Source organism: Pithys albifrons, chromosome 12 (genome assembly GCF_047495875.1).
Source record: "Pithys albifrons albifrons isolate INPA30051 chromosome 12, PitAlb_v1, whole genome shotgun sequence".
Taxonomy (NCBI): Eukaryota; Metazoa; Chordata; class Aves; order Passeriformes; family Thamnophilidae; genus Pithys; species Pithys albifrons.
In genome coordinates this window covers 12637859-12652530 of record NC_092469.1, presented here as the reverse complement: position 1 = coordinate 12652530, position 14672 = coordinate 12637859, and the positions used below count along the sequence as shown (strand labels likewise).

Genomic DNA, 14672 nt, shown 5'->3' with positions numbered 1-14672 from the left:
CTGTGATTTGTAGCTGGTAAGCAGTAGATCAGCTACTGTGGGTCTGGAGTTCTTCACTGACCACAGAAAGCCTCCTCCTGTTGCAAGTTAGATCACCTTCCAGAGTGATGGAGTCTGCCAAAGGCCTGTATCTGTGGTTGAGTCTTCACTCTGCTTTTAACTGGGCACTTCAACAAATGATGTACCCTTTCAATTTTACTTCATATTCTTCAAGTGTTACGTCTCATACAGCTTATTATTCGAGTTGGTATTAAGAAATATTCTAAAATAGAGTTCCTCATCAGTATGTTTTTGCTGTGCAATTTTATGAAGTGAGGTTCTGAAACACAGTGCCCCCCCATAACCAAGCTGTTTGCTGCAGTGTGTGTTCTGTATGTTTGGCTGCAAGTTTTTAAATACTGTGCTTGTCCAGGGTAACAAGCATTTCATTCCATAGGTGCTGCTGCATTTATGGGATCCATGTGTGTTTTCTCATAGGTGATGTGCAATGTTGTGGTAGCTGTGCTTTGGGTGGGGAGGAGAGTATGTACAATATTAGGGAAATAATCTTCTGAAGTCATAGAATGTGTGCCCTTTTGGAACGAGCCTGTTTGATGTATTTAGTTCAAAATGGCATTAATAACTTCTGATGTTGGACCAGTAATGGTGAATTTAAAGCTGCTGTCTGAGATGCACTGTAGTTGCAGAATGCTACTGAGTAGAAAAATGGAGGATTTTTATTGAACAAAGTAAGTGGGAGATCTCTTCTTTAAGTGTGTATTTGCAACTGTCTTGAGCCAGTGATGTAAGCCACTAAACATGCATTAGCTGCACCACCTACCAGTGTTCTTCCTGCATTACTGGGTCATTGCTGCTAGGTTCCATTGTTCAAAATTCTCAGATTTTTCATTGCTCAAATCACAGGACTGGCTTGTTTAGCATGTTGTTTATATTTTTCTAATTAACTGCTGTAGCTTTATAGTTTCCCAATTTTCAAGCTTTTAAGGGGGATCAGTTATTTTCAGTTTGCTTTCTGAAATCCTGCAGAATTGGAAGCTTGCTTTTAAAGAGCAAAACCAAAATGAACTTTGCCTTTCTCTCAGCCCCATTACTCTGTCATCAAAAAGCTGCCATCCTCATGTGCTTCTCTGATTTTAGCCATGGGGGTTCTAAGTTAAAGATTGCATATGAAGTTGAAAGTGTTGTGGATTTCTTAATCCTTCTCATACAGAAAACCTGGCTGAATCAGCATGACTTGCCTTAAGACATGTTACTTTCCTTTTGCAAGGCAATATTTGCATGTCTTCCTGACAAAGGATAAGTCTAAAAAGAGCTAATAATTTTACAAAGCTGTCTGCAGTATTTAGCTGTAATTACCATCTTACTTTGAACAATATACATAAAAAGGGAGAGGTTCTCATGTGAGAGCTGGGTTTGCTTTTGGACTAGTTGAAAGCATCCAAATTTCATCTGTGCGTTGACATTTATGTATCAAATCCAATACATGAATGATTATTTCCATTCATATTCTTAAATAGAGAAAGACAAAGCTAGGCCTTTTTTCTCAATCCTTGAAACAGTGTCCAAATTGAAAACTGGTTGCTATTTCATCAGGTGGTAGCAAATTGCCAGTTCCCTAAAGCACGTTTGGATGCCTATTGATCATCCAGCTGAGCTGCAGGTGCAACTTATTTTCAACAAATTCAGCAAGAAACAAGCTGGTTAAATGAGCATTTGGGAACAAATGGAATGGGGGCAGAGACGGAAGAACCAGTGAATTCCTCTAACCTGATAAACCGGTTACAACTTTTTTTTTGAGAAACTTGTTCTACAGCCTCTTCTTCATAAAGTGCTAGCAGGAAGCTTTCTTGGCTCCCCTGCCAGCTGTCACACCTTCATTTTGGAGAGATGATTTTTGGAATATAGTTTTAATACACATCTTAATCTTCAAACTGCAGAAAAACGGAAAATGCAGGACGGGTTTGTTTTCTTCTGCTTTTATGAGTGGTGTTTTGTTGTTTTGGGTATTTTTTTTTCTTTTTTAGAGTCTTGTGGTTTATCCTCCAACTTCAGATTGTTTGGTGACTGCATCACCTCAATAAAACTCCAGAGTCTGTATTTTGGGATATTTGCTGGGTCTGAGTTCTGACATTTTGAAGCAGGTGTTTGGCAAAGCTTTGGCAAGTGTTACTAACAGGCTGTTCTTTCCACAACAAATAGTTGGGGTATAGTTTCACAAGATTTGGCTTCAGCAGTGAAACCAGCCTCTTTCCTGCCCCTACACTGCACTTTGCCATCTTTTTGTTGTGTCAGTGAAACTCCTTGAGAAGCTGTTCTGTAAACAGGATCACTGAAATGAGCAGGTGGAGTGGGATCTTCTAAGCTGCTTTGCTGTCCAAGCTCACATCCCATGAGACTCCACCCTTTGGTTGTGTTTTCATGACCCAACACGTTTGATGTCGATACCGGCTCCAGGTATTTCTGCCCCCGCACATGTTCTCAAGCTGCAGTTGTGTGAAACCTTCAGCAGCACCTTTCAGTTGGTGGGTGCTGCTGCACGGCCCCCTCTCTGCATTCTGCCCACACAGGAGCTTTGGGGCTGCAGATTGAACTGAGCAGGGCACTGTGCTGAGTTAAAGCAGTTCTGGTGCTTCTGTCTGATGCACGGTGTGGCAGGTCAGGCAGTTTTCCTGAGCGCAGCCATAAACACTAGGGTGTGGGCGAAAGGAGAGGAACAATTTGAGACAGGGAGGCCACCAAGCAGCCTGTGTTGTGACACTGTGGCCTTGGTTTGGGATCAGCAGTGAGTGATGAGGATTTCCTGATGGACACAAGGTGGCCTTCAGGTTGTCAGGGCAGGGAAGTGCTGAACTGCTGCTGTGCGAGAGCTGAGGGCACTGTGTGCATGTGGCCTTATGTGGAGTTCTGCCCAAATACCAACATCTAATAGCCCCCTATTTTGGTTGATAAATTTGGATGATAAATTATGTTTGATACCCAATATTGGAATATCATTAGTATTTTCTGTGGGGAATTAAGGACATGCTGATGCTGCCTGTAGCTGCAGGCAGGGACAGCATGGATTCCTTGTTTTAGCACTGGAAGTGGATGGCCAACTCTCCTTTCAGAACCTTAGTTGTAATTCTGTTATTGGTGGTATAGATGAACCATGTTTCTGTTTACAAATCCTCAGTGCTACTGAGCTCCTGCTACATTATTATTGAAACACTTACTCTGTTCCCTCGAAACCAAAGTTAATAGCAGAAACAATTTCTCTATTATGTATATTATACATATGTATACATGAATATATATATGTAAATCATGTAAGTGCATTGGTTATTGGCAGTATTTGTGTTCTGTGAGCTTTCATGGAAAAGCAGTAACCTTACCATTTCTGAAAGCTGCAGTACTTTTATCTGAATTTCTCAAGTATTCCCTCTGGGGAACAGGAAGGTTCCCTTGCTTTTTTGCTGTATTTAGGTTCATTCCACTTCAGAATGAGCAGGGAATTAAATAAACAAATTTGTCTGCATATTGTTCTCTTTGCAGGCATAAAAACTGTAGTAGTCTTGCCTAGCTGGACTATTTTCTCTTTAAATTTGAAGTACCAGTATTTATTAGAAATTAATAGTTTGGCCCAGAGGTTTGAGGATGAATGAGTAGACTTTATGATAGCAGATGTTGCTACTTTTTCTGGTAAAGTTGAACAGTAACATTAAATTATCAAGTCTGGATTAGCATATATAGGCACATAAACTTTACTGTGACCTGTCCTGAATAGCTTAAAGTGTCTGTCTGCTCATGAAGTCATTTTATGCAGTGTTTGAGAACTGTGTCAGTAGCACATTTGGATGTTTTCACAGCTGTGATTGTGAATACTTGAATTCACCTCAAAACTGTTACTTGCACCTTTTTCTTTAAGTCACTGAAAGCAAAACAGAGAGTAGAAGCATTTTGATACAAAGATTACTGGATTACATGATCCTCAAAGCCTTTGAACTTCTTTTCTCTAACTTGCTGTAAGCAGCTACTGAAAAAATCCACTGTAAATGTGTTAATGAATTATTGTCAAGGTTTTCAAAAGTGGCTGAGGAATAAATGAAGCATAAAGGACTTCAGTGTGTATATGTGACACTAAGGGACATGGTTTAGTGGTCAACTTGGCAGTGTTGAGTTAATGGTTGGACTCAATGATCTTGAATATCTCTTCCAACCCAAATGGTTCTATGATTTGCATTCTACTATTTTGACAGTAAGTAGCCATGGAGTGGCTGTTGTTACTGTAAACTGCTTAGAAAACTTTGTGTGGATACTCTGGATTGTCTGCAAACCTGTGCTGTTTCCCTCCTCCTCTGGTACTATTTTGAAAGGGTTGTACATTCTTCAATCTGTATGTTACTTGATTCTTTTTTCCGTTTTTAAAGACCAGCACCTTTGAATTACATGCAGAAGTTCCTGGGTCCCTGAGTGCTGCCAAAGGAGAGCAACCTCTCTGTCAGCACATTAACCTGTTGCAGCATTTCTTTGCTGAACAGTTACGTGTGAGGCCTGTGCACAGGTGCTGGAATGGGTCTTGCTGGCAAAGCAGTGTTGTGGCCAAAGCTAAAAATGCTGATTGAAGATTTTGGGTGTTTTAAGCAACAAAATGGTCAGCTCTGTTTTGTTTTCTGTTTTCTCTTGTTAAAATAGAAACTTTTATATCTCTTAGTTAGAAACAGTAATTTTCTGTCCTCTTCACATTCATTTCTTTGCCATCTCCTACCTGCTCTGAAAAAGCTTTTTTTTTCTTCATAATAGTTGCTGCTTTGCATAAATGTGCAGAGATATCATGTTGTTTTCCTGCGTGGTCAGTTGCTATTAGCTGTGACAGTATTTCAGTAGAAGGAGGCCAACATTAATGCTCTGAAAGGCAGTTTCATGTGTGTCCTCAGAGAACACGGAATCACAAGTCACGTTTGCTCTACAAACCATTTTTCAGTGTTTTGCTCTGACAGTATTGATAGTCTTTAAACAGTTCTCAACTTACTCCAGCATACTTCTATACAGTAGCCTCTGGTTTTGCTTTGTTTGCAGACAACTGCTTTACTAATTTGTCCCTCGTTCATTAATTACACATCCTGTGAAGGTAGATATGAGTTATAAGAAAAATATTATGCAAAAGATATTGGGAACTGAAATTCAAATGTTCATCTCTTTTGATGAGTGACAATAAAACAAGAACCAAAATCAATGTTACTACTTCTCCTAATCTTCCATTTCAAAAGGTTGTAGTTTCTCTTTCCTCCTGCTGCGTGTTTTTGTAGAGCAGCAATGGGCAGAGAGGGGCAAAGGGTGTTCATAAATTGATATTGTGTTAGCACTGAAATATTGGATAGAAACTTAAGGTTAAGAAACAGTCATGTTCTGGGGTTTTTTTAACAAAGACTTGGCTCCTGTCATGATTTTGGACACCTGTTAAATAAAAGGTTTTATCAGTAGAGCTGTAGGACAGTCTTTGAATTGTGTTGTGATTCTTACTGAATTCAAATCCAAACTTAATTAGTGAGGTTTCCACTCTCTGGCTCTCTTTCTAGAGAAATTTAAGTATGAGCTTTAATATTATAATGACTTATGTAGGCATTGGCAGTGTGTGAAATTAATTCTGCTGTGATTTCTGTAAATACATTTACTTTGCTGGTAGGTAATTCTGTTGCAGTGAATTGCACTAGGAGTAAAGCAGACCTACAGTATGCAGCTTTAAAAATTAAAGTTCAAAAACCATTGTGGAGCTTTTGCTTTGTAAGTAGATCTTATTGTAGTGAAATGTTAATATAAGTTTCATTTTCAGCTTAAGAAACACACTGTTTTGTGTCTAACACATCAAACCTCAAATCAAATCCTATTGGAGTGGAGGGGAATGCATGAGATTTAGAACTGGAAAATGCACAAGAATGACTGTGATAGAATTTGGGGGTTTGCTTGATTACCTGGGTGTCTCAGCCAGTGTTATTTCCTACAACAGAACCAAATTTACACAGGATGGACTTTAGCTTATTGTAAATCATGTGGAATGTCACCTGGTAAATATGAAGTGCAGGAGCAGGAGACTGCTGTTCTTGTGGTGTGCTCAAAGAAACTAAAGAAAATATAAATCAGCTTCCTCTTTCTGTAAGTCTTAGATGCTGAAGAATTGGTCACAAGAAGGTGTGTGACTTGCTTCACGTTCAGATCAACTTGTAACAAGTCTTTGCAGTCACAGTAAATCACGTTGGAAACAAGAAGCTACCTGAAAGAGGATATAGTTCTATAAGAGGAAGCAACATCTAAATAATTAATATCCTGGTCTTGTGTTGGGCAGGTCTGAATCCCTTGGAAGGCCAAGTGTAAATTTTGATCTTACTCAGCTGCAAAATGCTGAAGTCTTATCTCTCAGAATTTCTTATTCTCATTTTTCCTTGTATCAGTAAAAATCAGTTTTTGATGCATGGGGTTGCTGCCCTAATCTGTGACTTGAGAATTTGAGAGATTGAAGGCAAGCTGATTTAGGGATCTAATTCCACTTCTTTACATTTTTGTGAAAGCATGTTTGTACAAGAAATGGGACACTTCCCATTTAAGAAGTGGAGCAGAGCCAGATTATGAAATTTAGACTTTTCTTTTGCTGATATTTGTAAGAGTTTGATCAAGAATCACTGAGGATTCTTACATAAGCAAAAATACTTCATGGATCTCAAGGCTGTTATTCAGGAATGTCCATGCCTATGATATTCTTACAGTCCAAGTTTAATGCAGAGGCAGGAGTGTGAGAAAATCATGCAGGAAGCTGAATTGTGGATAAAAGGTGTCTCTTCCTTCTTTTGATGTATCCTCTTCTTTTTACTTTCCCTGGGTGTTACTACAAAAGCAATTTGAAAACAACCTAATACAAAAAATGCTTTAATTTTGCAGGCATTAGCTATTATCCTACAACTGGTTAAGCTTGCACTACAAACAATGAGGTAGTGTTGAGTAAACAGAGCAGTACCATGCATTTCAGTCAATAGAGCCAGTGCTAAAGATCACATTGCTAATGAAAGTTTGTCCCTGAAACAGAGGCAAGTGGGAGTGGGGGAGGTATAGAACACTGAGCTTGTGCTTAAATCAAGACTTTGGAAATTTTGCAGTCATGGCATTAATTAAACCCCAGAATTTGGAGAGTATGTTCAGCCTTGTCTTTCAGGCTGTAATGAGTTGCTCTGTGAGTTGAGCTGATAGCAAGTGGCCTGTGAGGTGTGTGAGGCACCACTGTAATCCTGCTTGAAATGTAGGTAAAAGGTTGACAAGAGTAGGGATTTTTTGCATTACTAATATTCAGGGTTTTCTTTTTGCTTAAAGCTGGACTCATGAATAATCTATGCCAACAAATGCTAAAATGTTTTGTAAGATATGCATCTTTTTGCATGATTTTGTTGGTTTTAATAACTAATGGCCTCTTTCATGCAGATTAATTTAAAGATGAAAACTTATTTCATTCCAATGTTTCTTTATATAGCAGTTTCCTGACACATAAAGTAGTAGTAAAGTCCAGAAACTCTGAAATTCTTATGTTGCTGGACTGGGGTGCTTTGTCTTACACAAGGTTGTGACTTCAAGTAGCTTATTTGTGGAGTTCTTTGCATATTTCAACACTCTCTTATTAAAACAGGTTGTGCTTTGTGCTTTTGAAGATAAAAGCTGTGATCTGATTGCTGTGACATTTAGATGGCCTGAGCCATGGTCTTGCCTTTTATGCTTAATGCATTACCTGAATTAGATGCTGTAGATACCATAGCTGGAAAGCATGCAAATAATCTGGGGTTGCAAACTTCCATCTAAGAAATAATTAATCAAAAATGGTCATAAAATGCTCAAGAGGCATGGCTTGGACAGATCTCTGTCTTGGCAGAAGGTTGGATGTTTACATTCTTTCCCAGGGAGAATTAAAACTTTTAGTTAGCTATTGTTGGCTTTGTCACACGAAGACCTGGTCCCAATTCAATTGAGCCACAGGAAGAAATAATATGGAAGTTACATCTTGAAGACAGTTTGTTCCAGTCCGGAGTCACGATGGTCTGTTTCCTGTGGTCCACAAACTGTCACTGGACAGACAAACCATGGCAATTGTTGCCCTGTTTCTGTGTTTCACCATGCTCTACCTGTTGCTGAACAATGCAAACAAACCTATTTTCATGCAGGGAATCAGCTGCAGGCTGCCTTCACCTAAGCTGAATGTTTCCAGCCCCTCCATGCAATTGAATGAATTTTAAAGTACTTTGCTGTGTTTCGTTGAATGGAAGGATGCAACAAACTTGAAGGGTACCTTCCATTTTTCTCCCTTGAACTCTTGCAGTGATTATAAGAGGTGTCTGTAGGCTGTGCCTTCCTGGCTTGAGAAACGTGTGGTGACCTGTGTGATTATAATAAGGAGGACAAGGTAGTATTACTTCCTGTAACTTCAGTTTCCAAACAAAGTAAAAATAAAAGTGAATATCATACACAGCTTTAAAAATATAATTCTGTGTTTTTCAACTACTATTTCTTTTGAAGATTTTTGACTGGAATTCCATGGCAGAACCTAAAGCATAGGAGGGTTGAGACCTTACCCCTGATGTTACCTTTGGTGGCTTGTGCTGTGGGTGGAAAAGAATTCGTTTCTTCCTGTGAGAAGTGACCATATGAGTTTGTCTATATAAGCAGCTCGTGTAGATGAAAGTGCTGTGCAACAGCTGTAGAGGCAGCAGGATGTGTGGTACTTGGTTTGCTGTGGTTGGACCTCTGTTCAGGAAAGAATATGAAATGGCACCAAGTATTAACAAGTAGTTAGAAGCAGCATAATGTACTTGAGAAGACAGTCTGCAGTGCTTGAGGCTCTGTGCCACATCTGTTGCTCCTTCAGACTGAGGAGACTGAGCAAACCTGCTCTTACATTGGCAAGTTCCAAAGTGGGATGGAAGCTCTGCCTGGTTTTGGGTAGTGTGTACATCTCTCCCTCTCTTGAGTACATTTATGGTGGCCTTTGTGACTGATTACTCATTCTATTATTTAATGCAGTTTATAGGACACCAAGAGGCATAAGATGAGCTGTAACTTGGCTGGTCGTATTGAGCAAAGTTATATTGTCTGTGGCAAGCTGGAAATGAAACCCATACTTTCATCAGGCTGGTCTGCAGTCACTAAATAATCTCAGGCATTAGTGTTCAGTAGAGCAAATAATTGCCTTCCTCTTAGTAGGAGAAATCAAATTGGCAATACTGTTTTTGAACATTTCTAGTGAGTGAACCTGGACGTTCTCTGTCATCTGCTGCTGCATGTTTGCCCTGCAAAGAAATAAAACCATGGGGCAATTTCTTTTTCATGTTTGTGTCTGAATAGCATCTAAATACAGTCATTTTTCCTATTTAGCTGCAAGGGGAAAAGAAGTTAACTGCAGTTTGTGGCTGCACTGGCATTTATGCTTTTATATTTTTTTTTCCATACAGCAATTTCAGTACAAGGTCACCACGTATCCATTATCAGCCTTGTGGAAAGCAGTTAACAGATGAACAAAAGCAAGGGTTTACTATAGGATTCTCTGTTTAAAAAGTTACCCAGCACAATAAAGGGTTATCATACTTGTAAATACTACTGAAATGCAGTCTGTGCACCTCTCAGTGGTATTGACATGCTTTAAATTCCTCCATTGCATGGATAAGGCTGACACTATCACCAGGGTTTGAAGAGTGAAGGAGCAGAAAGCTGCCCATAGAGTGTATTGTAAATAAATGTGAAACCCTCATGTGTGTATCAAAGTACAAGTGGAAATATTTTCCTAGGTTGACATGTTGTATGGTGTGTGTGTGTGCAAGCTGTGTACATCTGAGCCATGCCTTGCTACTCTTGAGTTTTCTCGTGCTGCATTAGACCCGTCAGGTCGTCAGAAAGATTTCAGGGTTGCTGGAAGATGTTTGTCAGGCAAGTTCTATTAATGAGATTTGGCTGCATCTCAGCTCTCGATCTCCTCCACTTTCTCCCCATCCCAGAAAACATGTCCTTCCCCAAATAGTGCCCCACCCTGCTGGGTACACCGTGTCCCTCTGGGTCTTGAATATCTGCAAGGAACTTCTCTCAGTAGCCTGTTTCAATGTTCACCTGCTGGACATCTCCTTTCAGGAACCTACAACCATATAAATGGGTTTGTGTGTTCTCTGGCAATAAACCGTAGAGGATTTAGCATAAAACCAGGTTTTTGAGGCAAGAACTACAGTGTCTTTGCCTGTTGAAGCAGAATTTGAAGTAGAAAATCTTCAGAGACTTTTTTGGCAGAAACCAGACCATATGTTCTTGTGCAATCACCAAATTGTAAACTCTGGGCAGTTTAATAACATGCCTGTCTGATAGTACTGATTTGAAATCAGACCCCCACACTGTGAGGACCATTCTTTGTGCAACGACTATTGATGAATGTAATAACCCATTGTTCTACTTGGGAATAGATTCACATCTAGCTTAAGTGTGGTCTACAAGGTAAGCTGTTTTCTGGATTTTTGTTATGCTTTAGCATGGTATTCCAGGCCTGGTTAAATTGCAAGTATGGGTTTCATTCTGAAGCTCTGAACAATTCTGTGTCTTGACTGGTGCTGTTAGCTGTGGGGAGTCAGTGGGGCTAAAAGAAGCAAAACAGAGAAACTTCATACATGGTTAAAGGAAAGGATCACATTTTGAAGTCTTAACTAGATGTGGCTGGAGGCCTGATGAATGAGGCAGCCAAATTTTCTTCATTTCTCAGAGGTGATTTAAAGAGAGAATCCCCTAGAGTACCTTGGTGTTTTAGAAATGGTCCCATTGATATCATGGATGCTTTCTGTGTCTGAATTATCTCAGTATTTCATTAGCATGCCAGGCACAGATACAGCACAGATGCAGTGGCCTTTCTCAAGGATAAAAGCTATTTTTAGTTAGGGAAATGGGAATATCCAATTAGCCAGAGGTTTATTTTAGTGTTTTGTGCATCATAACTTTAGAAAGAGCTTAATGAAGAATCTTCTTGTTTCTCTCAGACCCACAGCTTTGTTCATCTATAGTTAAGGCAACACGAAGGGGTCTGTCATTTCAGTCCCTTAGGAATGGTTTGCAAAAAACACAGCAGCGTGTGCTGGCTTTCATCCAGCTTTGCTGCTGGCAAAACATGTCTCTTCACTGTCTTTGTACTCTCAGCTACAGGACCAAAATCCTGTTTAGCCAGTTTTTCAAACTGGTGCTCACAGTCTGTCCTTCCCTCTCACCACCTTTTCTCTAAGAACTGTTTTAGGTTTCGTGGAGGCAAATGTACAGAGCAGCTGATTTGATTCTTCCTCTTCTCTCTGTTCAGTTTTTAATCTTGGTATGGAATTATGGAACATATTCCTTTAACTATGTAATGACTCATCAGAGCTCTCCACTGGAGAGACTGTGGAGGGTGATGCTCATAGACTGGTTCTTGCAGTCGAAATGAGCCTGGTTTCAAGATTTAACCAATGCTAATTAACACTGTATAAATCTGCTGTGAAAGGAGGAGATTACCAGGACAGACAGGGTGTGTAGGCTTGGTGGAGGAAGCCTTAAGGTGGGGCGGCTTTGCCTGCTGAGTGGGGAAGTGCTGTGGAGGGCAGGATGAAGATGAGTGACAGAAGGTAAATAGCTGAACTGGTTTTTATTAGTACAGTGAAGGAGATATGCATGGAATTTACAAAATGACAGAGTTGTGGACAGATTGTTCAACATTTAAGACAGAGAAACGTAATGTAAATCTAGCACTGGTCTGAACTTGTCCTTAGCTTGCTGCATGTGGGTGTGTGTTGGTTGAAGGCTGTTTTTAGAAATGTTGCCTGAAATTTGTGGTGCAAGAAAGGAGCCTGAAAGTGGCTTTTCGTCGGGAACACTGAATTGCTTAACTGATGTGGTTTATGTTATGCTTAACAATGTGGCTTTATAAACACATCTGCCCTGATTGCTTTAACACCTTTGACACATGTGATACAGTGTATCTACTGCCTGGAAGACTTGAGGGTCCAGCCTAACCTGCAGTGACAGGAGCTGGTCCACAGTTACGCTTTTTATAGTCAACCTTTGCAGAATTTGGCAACATCTCATGCGGATGAAAGAAGCTGGTTCAGGCTGCAAATATCTGTCATTCCTCTGGGGCAGTGCTGTGCTTCCTATTTTGCCTCATGCTCTTCTCACAGGTGAATCTTCCCGTTCACACTGTTACCCTATTCCTCTCCTGAGTTAACCCATGCCTTAGTTAAGCTGTTTCGGGTAGGAAGGGTGGTTTGTCTCCTGACTATTCCCCCACTCTCTTTGCCCTCTTCTGGTGCAATACACCCCAAAGTTTGAAAAGGGCTGTTTTTAAAATAGAGGTTTCTAACTAAGGTCTCAAGAAGGCCTGCCAGCCTTGGGAAGGTTTATCTAAAGCACTTTAAGCTGCAGACATCTAGTAAGAACAGCAGAGAATTCTTTGGACATGCTGGTTGTCCCACTGGAAAGAAGTTTGCAATGTTGAATGTTATCACTGATATTTAATAAATACACATTGCAAATATTTAGGCCCAGTAAAAAATAAAACCAAATGCTCCCTCTTGGGAGTTCTTTAAGCTTTAGCATGATTGCAATACTGGGCTTATGGTGTCCTTATGCAATATTGTATGCTCTGGTGTCTTCTCACTATGGGCTTCTGAAAGTAGCTGTGTTGTGTATCTGTCTTTGCAGCAGTAGACTTTGTGGGAAACACAACCTGGAAAAAAAAAGAGGAACTGTTTCAATGCAACAGTCCTGATTTTTACCAACTTGACTACTCCATTTGACCTAAGCATTTCCTTCCTTGTCCAAGCATTTTTCTTCTTTTGTTTTCTGACTTAATGAAGTCTTTGAATTACTGTTCTTATGTTTTATTTGTACAACAGAAGACTTCATACATTTGTTGCTTCCTTCAGATTGTGGGTTGGATTTCTTCTTGTATCTGATCAAAACAGCTCCCTAAGTGCACTCTTTATGTTGGCTCTGGAGCATCTTTGGAAGCACAGGGTACAAAGTTGAAGGTTTGGGGAGTGTTTTGTGACTGTTCATCAGTAAGACTCTGCTTCCTTACGGCAAGAATCCATGTACACCTTCTGGAGGCTGATTCCTATAACCATTTCCAATCCCTTTTTACAAATATTTGCTCTTTACTGTGCCCAGAAGTTAAAACAGAAAGTAGTAAGTTGCATTCTATAAGAAGGCAATTCTCCTTCATGTTATTGTGGTGAGTGTGTGTTGTTGGTCTGTGACTGTGGCAGTCCACACAACTGCGTTTCTGAAGTGGTTCCTTTTGAGTCCACTGGAATTTTCTTCTTTTTCTGGTGTTTACACTTCAGCTGAGGTATTTTGAGCACTCTCATCTCAGTTTTCTGACTTTAAATCATCCTTGAACAATGACTTGCTTTATAGCCTCAGGTTCTTCAAGACTTCAACTTGTGGTAGGAATGCAACCTGTAGCAGCAATTGGGATAAAAGTGGTTTTCTGAAGCTGCAAGTTTGAGTTGGTTGATTTTTTTTTTTTCTGAGTGTGTGAGATGTGTTCTTTTTGTGTGGTTTGGTAGTGTGCAAAGAATTGCACTGTAAAGGATTTTTTGGAGTGGGATACTTTTCACCCTTCTTATAGTTCCAGATATGTTCTCTGCTGCTAAATAACTTCATTTTATCATTATACTTATATCTATACCTGTAAATGTATCTGCAAATAAGGCAACTTAACACAACTGCTGATAGAAGTGCCTCTCCTTACCCAGCTCTGCCCCTGATATCTGTTCTGTAATGTACCCACTACTACAGGATTTCTGAACTCAGATGCTCATGGAATCCTGGTGAGCTACCCAAGCCTAGACAAGGGCCTGGGCTGGGTTTGAGCAGTTATTCTGAAATAAAGCCTGGGTAATCATGTCTGTGCTGCCTCGTGTTCAGTACACGATCTGTCCCCTGTGGAGCCCCTACCCTGGGCTGCAGATGCAGATTTGCAGTGATGTGAAGTGTCCTCCATGCTGATGGTAGAACAAACCTACTCTCTTCTCTCCCCATACACAGGTTAAAAGACAACATAAAGATATTGTCTGAGTTTCAAGTCAACTTGTACTTTGCTTTTGAGAGTGGTTGTTTTGGAGTTGTCAGTGGTTGCTGAGACCATTGGGTGGCTGCTGCATCATGGTGTTAATTATTGCTTTGTTTGTGAGGTGATGCTTTCCTGGGAGGGAGTAGCATCAAGAGGGAAGCTTAGAATAATTATATCTGTCCCCTTGAAAGTTAGTTAACAAGCTACTGTTTACTGATATGGTGTAGGGACTGTAATACAGTAGTTGACTGTTATGAGCGAGGAATTTTAACACTGGTATGGAGTAATAAATGGAGTTGTGTAAGGATGGAAAGTAACATTGAACAAGATAATTCCTCTTGAGAATTAGCCTGCTGGGGGTTATCCATTCTACAGGTGGGGAATAATTCCATTTTATTTAGTGTTCATAATACTGTATGTCTACCAGGAACCTTAATTGGCTTGAATCTGACTTGATTATAATTTCACTTTTGAAGGTATTAGATGTGACTTATTGGCTGTTCTTGGCATATTACTTTTGAAACAGAAGTAAATCCTGATGGGAAGCTTTATTCTCTTTGAAGTTAAAAAATAAATTAAGGAAATAACCAAAGTC

General features: G+C 40.0%; 1 protein-coding gene across 6 annotated transcripts in view; it reads left to right on the top strand.

Moving 5' to 3' along the window:
• ESRP2 (epithelial splicing regulatory protein 2) overlaps positions 1 to 14672 on the top strand; it is a 39651-nt gene that overhangs the window by 3584 nt on the left and 21395 nt on the right. The window lies entirely within an intron of this gene.